Here is a 13,291-nt window from a genome sequence, read left to right as displayed (position 1 = left end):
TAGGGAAATGTTTGCAGTTATATATCCCAGTACCTGTGCCAGACTTAATAATAGCTGGGAGGGATCAAGGACCATTGGTTATATTATCCTCAAGTGGGAATAAACCAGGGGGTTGACCAACTATGTCCAAGGAATAGGATGTATAGAGGATCGTAGGGCAGAGATAATTTGATGCAGAAATAAGCAATTAAACACTTGTAATGTATTACTATAATTATACATGGAAATGAAATGGTCAGTTTCCTTTTCTACCATACTCAAATGTGATGCAACATTATTTAAATATCATACCTAATTATCTGACTGACTTGCTATCAATTTCACACTACTTAAAAATTAAGAAGTGCATATTCATAGGCTTTTAACTGGTGAACTTACAAGTTATCTGGCTAAATGCTGACTTTTGAATATTTTCCCCACTTTGCACTATGGCCAGTGACTGAATATGGATCTGTGCGTGTCCTGCACAGTTGGAGCCATAAAGTTATTTATAGTCTCTTTTAGGGATGTGAATCGGGTGATCGATCGTCTTAACGATTGATTTTGGCTGGGGGGGAGGGAAATCTGATCGTCATGGTTTTTGGTTTTTTTAAATCATAAAAAATCGTAAATCGGGGGAGGGCGGGAAAACCGGCACCCTAAAACCCACCCCGACCCTTTAAAATAAATCCCCCACCCTCCCGAAGCCCCCCAAAATGTTTTAAATTACCTGGGGTCCAGTGGGGGGGGGGGTCCCGGTGTGATCTCCTGCTCTCGGGCCAAGGCTGTGTTAAAAGAAATGGCGCCGGTGGCCCTTTGCCCTTACCATATATGACAGGGCAAAGGTAACGCCGGCGCCATTTTGGTTCCTGTCACCCGACGTCACGAGTGCAGGAGATTGCTCCCGAACCCCCACTGGACCCCCAGGGACTTTTGGCCAGCCTGGGGGGGGGCCTCCTGACCCCCACAAGACTTGCCAAAAGTCCAGCGGGGGTCCGGGAGCGACCTCCTGCACACGGGCCATATTGCCAATATTCAAAATGTACTCTTCTCCCAAGCGATTTTTGTACTTTTAATATATAGGAGCCTTGCTGGACCCCTGGGCCTTTCCTGGATCCCAGGGCATGGGGAGCCCTGTGTCTGGGGTGCCCAGGGTTAGGGAAGACCTGCCCCTGAAGTGGTGGTGGTGATCTGTGCCCTCACTATGTCTACATAGTGAGGGCAAACGTCAAAATGGCGCCGGCGCTACTTTTCCCTCACTAGTGAGGCCCGAGAGTGGAAGACCGTGCCGGGACCCCCCACTGGACCCCAGTTAATTTTAAACATTTTGTGGGGCTTCGGGAGGGTGGGGGATTTATTTTAAAGGGTCGGGGTGAGTTTTAGGGTGCCGGTTTTCCCGCCCTCCCCCTCCCCCGATTTACGAGTTTTTGACGATAAATCGGGGGAATTGTTATTGTATCACGGCTCTAACGATTTTTGACGATTTAAAATATATCTGACGATTGTTTTAAATCGTCAAAAAACGATTCACATCCCTAGTCTCTTTGACTAGCTTTTTCTTTGCCCCTTTTCCCCAGGGTATGGGTCCTTTGACTTGGGGATGAAAGGGTTCCTCTCGGGTCCCTTTAGGTATCCCTGGGAGAGGGGTACTTATTTGCTGTGCGCTGAGTGCCAAATAATCACACTGGAGCCATTGGACGAGTGCCAACTTAAAATTTCTACTGTTAACACCAGTTGGATAATGGCACAATAAATATGATACAGAGCCACAGTCTTTTCTCTCCTCTGGATACAATTCCTTAATCCTCTATCTGTGTAGAAATCTTTTCTAGTAGGCAAGGAAACTTTCCATCCATCTGGAATTGGAGAATGGCAGTCCCAGTGAGCAGGGCAACCGCCAACCGTTAGATAGTTTGGAAACCCTTCCAAGATGGCCAAAATCTGTCTCTGCATAGACAGCAAAATCTCTCTGTCCCCCCCAGGGGCTTTTGAAGACTCTGATTGGGTGTCCTCCAAACTTTAAGTAATTATTACACACAGTTAGCAGTTCTGTTTCCTTGATGGGAATCCCTTTTTTTTTTGGGGGGGGGGGGGGGGGGATGGATCCTGGATGGGCTGCTGCTACACAGATCCACTGATGGGTAGGAAGAGGGGCAGATCACACTTCCTCCCAGATCTTCAAAAATAACTTCTTCTGGTTCCCAAAAAAGAAACAATACTAGAGTTGTCCCTTGCACAGATCATCACCACCACTTCAGGGGCAGGTCTTCCCTATCCCTGGGCACCCCAGACACAGGGCTCCCCATGCCCTGGGATCCAGGAAAGGCCCAGGTGTCCAGCAAGGCTCCTATATATTAAAAGTACAAAAATCGCTTGGGAGAAGAGTACAGCAGTGGCGCCCTTGACCTGCCCTTAAGGATTCCAGGCAGGTCAAAATCTCCAACCTTCCTCCTGAACTGCAAACAGACTGCCCCCAGAGCCCTTTGCAGAGCTCTGCTGTACAACCTCTGAGTGGGACGTCCATTTCAGAACCCTCACGGGGAGGGGCTGAACAAGAATGGATCCTCCCCTAATTATCTCTCTCTCTCTCTAACGGGCCGATTCAGAAAAACGCACGGGAGAGCGGGTGAGCACCCGCTCTCTCCTGGCGCGCGCACAGGCCACTCTCCTGGGCACGCAATTCAGGAGGGTGGCCTATGCAAATTAGGACCCACGGTAAAAAGAGGCGCTAGGGACACTAGCGTGTCCCTAGCGCCTCCTTTTTTGACAGGAGCGGCGGCTGTCAGCGGATTTGTCAGCCGACGCTCAATTTTGCTGGCGTCGGTTCTCAAACCCGCTGACAGCCACAGGTTCGGAAAACGGACGCCGGCATAATTGAGCGTCCGTCTTCTGACCCGCGGGCTGATTTTTATTTTTTTTTAATTCTTACTTTTTTTTTTTTTTTTTTTAACTTTTGGGGCCTCCGTCTTAATATCGCCATGATATTAAGTCGGAGGGTGCACAGAAATGCAGTTTTTTCTGCTTTTCTGTGCACTTCCCCGGCGCTGGCAGAAATTAACGCCAGCCTTTGGGCAGGCATTAATTTCTGAAAGTAAAATGAACGCATATGTAAAACGCAACTTTTTTTTTTTTTTAACTTAAAAAATTGATGATGCGCGTCGCATCGCGATTTTCAACTTATTCAACATAGCTATGTTGAGTACGTTGAACCTAAATAAACACTTAAACCCCCCACCCTCCTGACCCCCCCAAGACTTACCAAAACTCCCTGGTGGTCCAGCGGGGAGTCAGGAAGCCATTCCTGTATTCCTTTGCGAGGAGCACATTACGTCATGAGGCCCCCCCCAAGCTGGCCAAAAGTTCCGGTTGGGTCCAGCGGGGGTCACGGAGTGGAGGCGCGGAGAAGCACGTGACGTACGCGTCACTCCGATGTGACGCCGACGTCACGTGCTCCTCGCAAAGGAATACAGGGATGGCTTCCTGACTCCCCGCTGGACCACCAGGGAGTTTTGGTAAGTCTTGGGGGGGATTAAGGAGGGTGAGGGGTTTAAATTTTTATTTAGGGAACCGGTGAACATATGGACAGACCCTCAACTTATGGAATTCTCCATATGTCCATATTGAACGAAATCGACCCTCAACTTATCAACGCAAACTTTTTGTCTGCACATCCCTAGCATGCAATTACTTCTGTTCCAGAGGAGCATTAAGTATTAAAATAAAAAATTTGGGGATCCAATTAAGGAGCAGACTGGGAGGGAACTGGGGGAGGCACAATTGCATTGCCGTGTGTATTTTATGAAAACGTCCTCACATGCACACACGGATTTTAAAATCTGGCACACGTGCCTGCAGTCATCAGATTTTACAACATGAGCTCGCCAGCACAGGCATGTTATAAAATCAGCGCGTTCATGTGCACATGCCAGGAGCTGCTGCTTTTAAAATTGACCCCTGAGTGAAAAAAAATGTTCTTTGATTTGTTTTAAATGAGCTACTTGCTGCAGTGCCCCCTAGTCCTTCTATTATCTGAGAGCGTAAATAACTGATTTACATTAACCTGTTTAAGTCCTATCATGATTTTATAGAGCTCTATCTTATCCCTACCCTCTTTAGATTTTCCTCATAGGAGAGTGGTTCCCCTTATCATTTTGGATGCCCTTCTCTGTGCTTTTTCCTGAGTAACTATATCTTTTTTGAGATGTGGAGACCAGAATTGCACACAGTATTTAGGGTGTGGTCTCACCATGGAGTGATATAGAGGCATCATTTATTTATTTAGATTTTTGTATTCTGCTTTTCAAAGCAGATTACATTCAGGTACTATAGGTATTTCCTTATCTCCACAGGGCTTACACCTCAGGTACAAAATTAAATTGTAACAGAGGGTAAAGTGACAGGACCGATAGTGGGATTTGAATGCTGGTTTCCCTGGGCTGTAGGCCGCTGCTCTAACCACTAGACTACTCCTGACATCCACTGTTTTATTTGCCATTCCCTTCCTAATAATTCATAACATTCTATTTGCTTTTTTGATTGCTACAGCACACTGAGCTGCCGATTGCAATGTATTATCTACTATGTCTCCTAGATCTCTTTCCTGGGTGGTAATTCCTAAGATAGAACCTACTATTATAAACTACAGGAAGGGTTATTTTCCCTATATTCATCACCTTGCACTTGTCCACATTAAATTTCATCTATTTGGACGCCCAATCTTCCAGCCTCACAAGGTCCTCCTGCAATTTATCACAATCTGCTTGAGATTTAAGTACTCTGCATAATTTTACGTCATCCGCCAATTTGATGATCTCATTTGTCATACCCCTTTTCCAGATCATTTAAAAACATATTAAAAAGCACTGGTCCAAGAATAGATCCCTGAGGCACTCCACTGTGAAAACAGACCATTTAATCTTACTCTCTGTTTCCTGTATTTTAACCAGTTTGCAATCCATAAAAGGACATCGCCTCCTATCTCATGAAATTTTAGTTTTCTTAGAAGCCTCTCATGAAGGACTTTGTCGAACACTTTCTGAAAATCCAATTACACCACATCTACCGATTCACCTTTGTCCACATGTTTATTCACCCCTTCAAAAAAATGTAGATTTGTGAGGCAAGACTTCCCTTGGGTAAATCCATACTGGCTGTTTCCCACTAAATCATGTCTATCTAAATGTTTTGTGATTTTATTATTTATAAGAGTTTCCATGATTTTTCCCTGGCACTGAACTGGGAGATGTTTTTAGCGAAAGATAAAGCAAAAAGCTCACACATAGAATGTGTGGCAGTCAAGGAACTGTAAATAGGTGGAGTAACTAAAGAATTAAGTATTCTGAACAGCTCATGTGAGTGACAAGCGGCGGAGTACCATGAGCGTCAATTGCCTCTTTGTAATTGGACAGTTGAGAACGATAAAGCAAGTGAGTGGAATTGATATTTTTTAACCAGCGCCGCTCAGTGACCCGGAGTCTATGTTTCATATCTTTAAGGAAGCGAGAATACCAAGGAACAGATTTTTGTCAGCAAACCAGTATAGATTTAATAGGTTCAAAACTGTCCAAGTCAGTATGCAGTGAATCCATCAAATGGTTGATTAAACTATCAACATCTTGTGCTGGTGGATTAGTGAGACTAGGAATCCACCTGGTGCACAATTCATCAGACTCGATAATAGTTGGTCACCTCAAAATAGTTTTGGTCAAATGGCTATCATGCAGAGGCAAGCCTGAGTGCATAAGAAAACATGAGAGCCAGAAGTGATCAGACAAAGGGACACGCAGAACAGACCACGTCTGAAGACTGGGAAAGGGTCCAAGCCCTCAGTATGAAAATTAGGTCAAGGGTGTGCTCTAATTTAGGTGTGGGGGAGTGGACTAGCTGGGACTACGCCAAAGCATCCATGATAGTGAGAAAATATGAGCAAACTGCAGTGGGTGGGCAGGAATCAAAGTGAACGTTAAAATCTCCTAAAATAATTGCATTCTTTGCATCAGTCTTGATTGCTAAGAGAAAATCAACAAATGATGACAAGTTAGTAAACAAGGGGCCCTGGAAGGACATATATCAAACCAACACTCCATTTCACAGAGGATACTAAATAAAGAAATTCTAGGAGTTAAATGTCCTCAGATTTTGCGACACTTAACTGTGAGGGGAGTTTGGCTACAATAAGCAGGCCATTGCCTCATTGCTTGATGCACAGTTTAGAGAAAACTCATGGAACCAGGGAGACATTGCTGGTTCAGCAATATGAATCTGATGATGTTAGACATGATTCTGTTATGCATAGCAAGTCTGGCTTTCTTTATTCAAGCAGGTCTCATAAAACAGGGATTTAAGAACATAACAACATAAGAACATGCCATACTGGGTCAGACCAAGGGTCCATCAAGTCCAGCATCCTGTTTCCAACAGTGGCCAATCCAGGCCACAAGAACCTGGCAAGTACCCAAAAACTAAGTCTATTCCATATAACCATTGATAATGGCATTGGCTATTCTCTAAGTGAACTTAATAGCATGTAATGGACTTCTCCTCCAAGAACTTATCCAATCCTTTTTTAAACACAGCTATACTAACTGCTCGAACCACATTCTCTGGCAACAAATTCCAGAGTTTAATTGTGCGTTGAGTAAAAAAGAACTTTCTCCGATTAGTTTTAAATGTGCCCCATGCTAACTTCATGGAGTGCCCCCTAGTCTTTCTACTATCCGAAAGAGTAAATAACCGATTCACATCTACCCGTTCTAGACCTCTCATGATTTTAAAGACCTCTATCATATCCCCCCTCAGTCGTCTCTTCTCCAAGCTGAAAAGTCCTAACCTCTTTAGTCTTTCCTCATAGGGGAGCTGTTCCATTCCCCTTATCATTTTGGTAGCCCTTCTCTGTACCTTCTCCATCGCAGTTATATCCTTTTTGAGATGCGGCGACCAGAATTGTACACAGTATTCAAGGTGCGGTCTCACCATGGAGCGATACAGAGGCATGATGACATTTTCCGTTTTATTCACCTCCCATTTTCTTAAGAATTGCCTGGATGTTCACTAAAATCAGAGAGGGGCATGGCCTGCCCGACTCTAAAGTGCAATCGACAGGGATATTGTATGATTGATATGAAGCACTGCTGCATAAAGCAGGCCTGAAACTTTGGATAGGCCCATAGTGGATGTTCCCAGAAATGACAGGGATAGAGTGCCTAGGACAGGAGAAAGGCACATAGTGACAAAACTGAGGAAAGACAGGGCCAGAGTGCGTAACGGCGAAAGGACAGTAATAAAATGAGAGTATGCATAAAAAATCCAACACATCATAACCAACTGGCTTCAAAGACTGAGAGCTGGCAAAAATGAGTAACAGTACAGTAAAATCAAACAATGAAAACAAAGGCACAAATGCATGCACAAAGGAGCTCCTTTATGCACTTGGCACCTCCGGCATCACTGCAGGCTTCAGGGAACAGGGCTAACAGCAGCAGGTAGGCAGGAAACAGTGATTCAGAAATCAAACCTACAGGGAGAAACAGCAAAACCAGCACTCAGGGAGACACATGGCACACCAGCATCCAGGTAGCAAGGAGCACAAAGCACAGCAGTGTGATGCAGTCCGACTTTGCTGCGGGCTTCTAAAAGGGGGAGACAGTGATGTCAGAGTGAGTGAGGCTAAGAGCAGCAGCAGGCAGGAAATCATGGGGCTAACAGCTACCGCCTAATGCCACCTCCACTGTTAATACAGTTCATGGAAAGAAAAAAGGCATTTAGTGAAGGGTGGCAGCAGCAGTGGGGGCAGACAATTGTATACTACATCATTTGCAGAAATAACACCTGATAATGTGGGGTTCAGATGAGACTTGTACCAGTCTGGAGACCCAGTCCTCTACTCAAAGTAGCAGCAACAGCAGAAACAGAAAATCCACAGCAAAAGGGAAGGTTGCCACCCAAGCTGGCACCCTGGGCCATTCTCCCAGTGAGGTAGCAGGCCTCCATGGAGCAGATGGGATGGCATCCCATATAACTATCCCAGAGAAAGAGGCAGGCAGCATCTAAGGTGGGGACATGGACCATCCGGATAAAGGTTGCACTGGATAACTGAGCCCTGCAGGTGGTTGACATTGTGGATTTAAAGCATCTGCTGCATGTCTTTGTCCTAAATTGCAAAGTTCCATCCAGGACAACATTGAACTCTACCCTGGAAACTTGCTGTGCCCCGATACAGGCCCAGCTGTCCAAGGCAGAGGGGGAGAAGTATCTATTTTATGAGTGACATCTGGACCAGTCAGAATGCTACCCACACCTACGTCTCTCTCATGCCAATGCAGAAAGTTGCGCCCGGCGGAATGCACAGTATGGCCCGTGGGTGTGTCACATTTTTTGCAGGTAAACCCTACTGCCAATGCATCAAGTTGTTCTACCCACAGAAAACGTGCATTGGTTGTTGCACCCTCACATGGAAATCCCATGCAAATGAGGGCATTAGCTTTTCCTCCCTCCCAATGCAGAGAGTTGTCCTGGAATAGCTCCCATTTTCCTAGTGCTGGAAACTTAACTCCAGGACAAAGACTGAGTTAAGTTTCTAGCACTACTACTCCAGCACTTAAAAAGGGGGGGGGGGGGAAGATGTAGGGAACACTTAGCCAGCTAAGTACTGATACATTTGCAAAGCATTAGAATACTGCATCGGGAGTTAAAAAGAATGTAATCTGTGCATTAAAACTATGTGCTGAAATCCACTGCACAGTGTCTCAATGCACAGATTACTGCAGCAGCCTGTCTGATAGCAGACTGGTGGCAGCTGGATGAAGCAGGGACCCTGGGGCTGGGGAGCAAGGAAGGCAAAAATAATGGGGAATTTTAACAGATGCATGAAAAGCAGGCAGCGGCTTCATGAGAAGCAGGCATTAGAGAGCCTGTGTGTGAGCTTGCTCAGGATGTTGGCAACAGGTAGAATTCAACTATCTGATGTTGCAGAGGTTAGAAGAGCAACAGACTGGCTTCAGGAGCTATCTGTGCATAGAAAGCTAGGCGTCAATCAATCCCCTGGGGCGTTAGGATTGGTTACATCTGATGCAGGTGGTACAAGTTCTGAAGTTTTTTGAGAATGCCAAGGAGGATCAGACTTCAACAGCAGCCACCCTGAAGAAGGTCATTTCCATTATCAATATCCTGGCGAAGCAGCAGGGTTTCTGAGGAACTGGCACCAGAGGGGTAAAGTGCTCATGGACTCCTTGCTACGGCAAGTGGAAAATTGGCTCAAAACCCTCACCCAACTGAATCCTTACATGCTGACCACCTGGGTAGCTCATGGTTGAAAAGGAGTCTGGCAGTCTGACTTACTGGAAAGAGAAGCTAGAGGCTAGGGTGCAAGAGTGGAAGAGCCAGAGGCAGAAATGCAGTGGGGATGCAGTGCAGTTAAGAGCGGGCTCCCCATGCCATACTCTCAGCATCAGCAGCACACCGGAAGCTATCACCCCCCCCCCCCCTCCCCTTACCATAGCCTCTACCCAGTGATGGGCTCTCCTGCCACAGGGACCAGTATCTCCTCCTGGAAAAGAAGCTTGCAGAAACTGCAGTGATGCAGTACCTTGGGAGGGCCCATTAAGGTTATGGACACAGATCCATTGCCATACTGCCCCCCCAGAAAGCTGTACTCAGGCCAGACCTCACCAATTGCCCAGCATAGCATTTCCTGCCAGAGGCGGACTGAGCAGTCGAGCAATAGGACAGTGCCCAAAGGTCCACAGCACTATTCCCTAGCCTTGGATGGGTACTTAGGGGCCAATGGCCTTTATTGTCCAGGGGCCCAGATCACTGTTTATTCATCCCGATTTCCTGCCCACTAAGAAATGTGCCTTGTGAACAGGGTATTCTCAGTCTTGGGTGACATTGTGAGTGCACATCGTCCAAGGATGGAACCAGATTTAGTGAAAAAGTTGGCCTTCCTTAAGATCAACCTCCCTCTGCTGGGTTTTGCTGCTTTCCCACGAGTGTCAGGAGGACAGAGTGCACAGCTACACCAAAACAATGCCTACCCTTTTGGCCTCGGAGCCTTACTGTATTGTTACCAATTGCTACCCTTGCTGCTGCTGCTCTGCCTCCGTTCTGACCCAGAACACTGCCGTGTCGTCACATTCTTGCTGCCACTGCTGCTGCTTCCCAGCCTTCTCCAGCTACCCTTCTGCTTTCTTGGCTCAACTGGGGTGTTCGGGTCCCAACAACAACAACAAAAAAAAAAGAAAATCTGCTCCCCTGCCCCTCTCTGGATACTTGGGGATCTTTGTAATCATCCTTGCTGCTCCTGCTTTTCTGCCTTGCCACTCTTTTGGTTCCGCACCCTGCTTTGATTTTACCGCACTTCTTGCTGCCTTACTCTTCACTCTGTGCCGTGGGGATCGTTGAATGCTTCATGCCACGTCACTAAAGCTATGCCTTGGAGCAGTGGTCTTCACTACTTTTTAAATAGGGGCCATTTTAGATACAAAGGGGCTGGAGGAGGGATGAGAAATGTTCCCATGCAGTGCCACAGGCCAGCAATACTACCAATGAGAGCAGCAAATAGACCACAGACTTTATCTGGATACTGTCTATTGGGATGTACATGCTTCCCCAAACCTAGGAATGCCCAGAACTGGCTCTCCGAAAGCAGATTAACTAAGTGGTTTGGCACGTTCTCTTCCTTCCTCCCCCAGCCTTGGGGAAGAACCATAAGACTCATCGATTTTGGTGTAAGAATTGTCCAAGTTTTATATGAAGGTAAAACATTTTTGAACACACACACTTTTCAAAACCTCCCATTCACCCTCTACTGTATCTAACATTTCCTCTGAGGGGCGCATCCCCTAAATGCCTGTGAAACCCCTGAGCTAAAGACCTCCCTAAGGAATCGCAGGTCCCCTTACTATTATGGGGGCTTCTGATGGCTCAACACTTCCTTTCTAGTATTAAGCCCCTCTGAGCCCTGTTGGGAGGGGAGAGGAGTTAAAACATATTTCCAAGGCCCTGGATATTGTTCATTTCATATTTAAGCATCAAAGTCTTTTGTATACAGCAGTAATAATCATGCTGGAAGCTTAAAGTGGTTTCCGATTTTACTGATAAATGATAGAAATGTGATGTAAATAGTGCAAAAGGATTGGAATCAGACGATTTGTCCGATTCCAATCCATTTACACTGTTAATCCTTTGTGACTTTATGCTTTAAGCTGATGTAGGCTGTTAAAATGAATTTGTTCTTTAATTCCTTTTCCTTGCCATTTCTGGGGGATAGCATGTAGAGCTCCCTCCCAGGATTTGTGTCTTAAATCCAAATTGGTTGATGCAATTAAAAGTCCCCACATGTCATATCTTTGCCCTAATGTACTGGAATGACTTCTTACTTCATATCCAGTATCCTGGTTCGCTTCACTCCTCTCTTGGGCATCCACTTGATATGATAGCGGTTGAAGAAAAATAAGCGTCACTGGTCTTCTCCAAATCCACTTCTCATTCCAATAACAAAGGGAGATTCATTCCTTGCAAGACTTCCAAGAGTCCACTTCTTCTCAAAGGCTACCACCTCTCTCAAGCAAGCTCTATGGACTTCTCTCCTTCTCTATCCCTTTCTGTCTCAAGCACTCTGCCACAACAGGTAACCAAGTTAAATGCATTTGGATTTACACAATATTTTCCACCCCTTGTCTAATGCCTGTTACTGATGTTTATGACACTCCCATACATGCAACCAATAGACTGAGTGGGGTGGTACGCAAGCAGGCACAGCATGTTTAATTAATTTTTTATGTGCCATTAGCTGTTTCAATAATACACAGAGGTCCAACTTTAATCCAAACCAATTTAAGTTTATTTAATATTAAAAGCCAATCGTATTAGACCCCTGGGAGACACAAAGTGGGAGCCCATTGTAGCAGGAGGCTGAAGTTGCAGGAAAGAAGAAATGGGCTTTCTTGCCTTTAAGCCTCTTGCTCACTTCTCCCCTGCTGTGCCTGCCTTGCAACAACCTGCAACACTCAATGGGGGCTGGCAGACATCAGCAAGCCATTGGTTTGGGTTTCTGGGGAGGTTGCTGAAGCCCACATTGGGACTAGTATCATCCAGCAGGGCCTATGTGCCCCTGCAGTTCCAGCCACCATGCAGCTGGCACCGTGACTGAGACCAGGGCACAGATGCTCAGTTACTGGTAATACCCATGTTCATGGGTGTGGCAACCATCATTGCAGTCACTTGGCAAGGTACATTTTTCAATGCCAGGATGCTGCATGAATATTTTGATGGACAGAAGAAAGAATTACTCAGTTATACATGACCAAGATTATGTAGAAAGTCATTAGTAGAGGGGGACAGAATCCTTTTAATTGAATGCTCTAACCTCTAAAATGCACATCCTAAAAGGAAAGAATGTAAAGTAGTAGAAATATGCCTATGATGCCTATGATGACTCCTATAACACATTCTATACTATCTGATAGCTGGAAATGTTTTTCTAGACTAGTTATTTTGTGCTTCTAAATGGAATTTTGAGCTATATTTTATGGGATTTTGCTAGATTCTCCTGTTTTGTGGTGACACTTTAGGTGAAAAAACACCAGGTTTTGTTCTTCATATTGTAATCCCAGCTAGGAGTACAAAAATTTTTTTTAAAAAGTCCGATACTGCATTTTTGTAGCCCTGTGACCCATTCTGTGGATTTAAACACCACAATGGTCAGACAGATGTTAGATTAGACCTAGCTCAGAACCTGAAGAGTAATATTTTCTACTGTTGGATAGGGACATTTTCAAAAACAATCTTTTAACTTCTGTGACCAGATTACCCTGTACACAAATCTTGTCTTATTTTTCACTTTTCATTGTCGGACCCAAAACCTCAAATCCACAATCTTGACATTTCTCAGAATCTCACACAATGACATATTTCTAAATTATAAAAATTTTGTATTCTTTCAGGATACCAAGAACTGATCATCAAATCAAAATTACAAAAAGGATGAGTCACTGGATAGCAGCAAAAACAAAATAAAAACACTTTAATCTTTCTATTCCTTTAGCAGATTATCAAGATCCGTATCTCTTCTACTACAACCCCTTATTCTTTAATAATTATTCCCATATAAAATCATTAGTATTCATACCAAATCACTGACTTACTCACAGGAAACAATTTCCAGAGAAAACTACAGGATCTCCCATAATGTAGACAGTGCCCATACCTCTTCCCTGGTGCCTTTTTGGCAATGCCTAGGAGCCTTCCTTTCACAAACCAGCATTCATGATAATTGAGGGCTCTGCTGGTCTTGAAGAACCAGCAAGCTCATAAG

The sequence above is a fragment of the Rhinatrema bivittatum genome, chromosome 6 (assembly GCF_901001135.1).
Source record: "Rhinatrema bivittatum chromosome 6, aRhiBiv1.1, whole genome shotgun sequence".
NCBI classification, from domain to species: Eukaryota; Metazoa; Chordata; class Amphibia; order Gymnophiona; family Rhinatrematidae; genus Rhinatrema; species Rhinatrema bivittatum.
The sequence above is the reverse complement of the archived record's forward strand: the minus strand, read 5'-3'. Positions refer to the sequence as shown.